This window comes from Gavialis gangeticus, unplaced genomic scaffold (assembly GCF_001723915.1).
Source record: "Gavialis gangeticus isolate Ggan-Ray unplaced genomic scaffold, GavGan_comp1, whole genome shotgun sequence".
Taxonomy (NCBI): Eukaryota; Metazoa; Chordata; order Crocodylia; family Gavialidae; genus Gavialis; species Gavialis gangeticus.
This window is the reverse complement of record NW_017729032.1, coordinates 205,184,739-205,185,512: the sequence shown is the minus strand read 5'-3', so window position 1 is coordinate 205,185,512 and position 774 is coordinate 205,184,739. Positions and strand designations below refer to the sequence as shown.

The following is a 774-nucleotide window of genomic DNA, read 5'->3' as shown; positions in this document are numbered from 1 at the left end:
GGGCGCGCAGGTGGGCAGCTCCGGCAGGGGCCGGCCCGGCTCCCTGCTCTGTCCTGGGGCCGGGGCTCGGGGCAGAGGTAGGGCAGGGGCGCGGCGCCACCTCCCAACTTGCTGCTGTCAGCTGGCTGTGGCGTGTGTGTGTGTGCATGCGTGCGTGTGTGTACATGCATGTGTGGGAGTGTGTGTGTGCCGGATGTTTGGCGGGATGGGGAGGGGATGGGATGATTGCAGCGTTTTGGACCGAGCTTCCTGGCCGGTCCTGGGTGGGTGCCCGCCTGCTGCTGCAGCCCGGGCTCCGGATTGCGGTGGTTTCCTTGCGTTGCCCCTTCACTCCCCCACTGCCCGGTCGTGGCTCGCAGTGGGAGCGGGCGGCGGGGCCGCCGGAGGAGGCAGCGAGCAGACGGGAGCCCCGCGGGCCGGGAGCGGGCGGAGGCGGAGGTGGCAGCGCGACCCCTCTCCCGCCCTCTGGGCTCGGCTGGAGCCAGTGCCTTTCATCCGGGAAGGGGCGAGGCTCAGGCCAGGAGTCACCTGGAATGGGGGGAGCTGTGTGCCTGGGGGGAAAATCCTGCTTCCCCTCATGGATGACCCCCTTTTCTTGATTCTTCTTCCTTCAGAAGATGGTTTGACTAAGAAATGCTGCCTAGGAAAAGCCCTCATGCTTTCAGGTAAAGAAGCAGCACTTGTCAGCTGGGGGCTCTCAGTGGCGTGGGGAGGGGGAATCCATTCCAGGCTCTTTTAATGGCTTGATCTCTCTTATTTTTTTTTTTTACCCTC

At 64.6% G+C, this 774-nt stretch overlaps 1 long non-coding RNA gene across 1 annotated transcript in view; it reads left to right on the top strand.

Moving 5' to 3' along the window:
• The first annotated feature begins 253 nt into the window (after positions 1-253).
• LOC109303280 overlaps positions 254-774 on the top strand; it is a 152,101-nt gene continuing 151,580 nt past the window's right edge. Inside the window, exon 1 of the long non-coding RNA XR_002099043.1 lies at positions 254-665. This is a non-coding gene — a long non-coding RNA (uncharacterized LOC109303280). The remainder of the gene's footprint in view (positions 666-774) is intronic.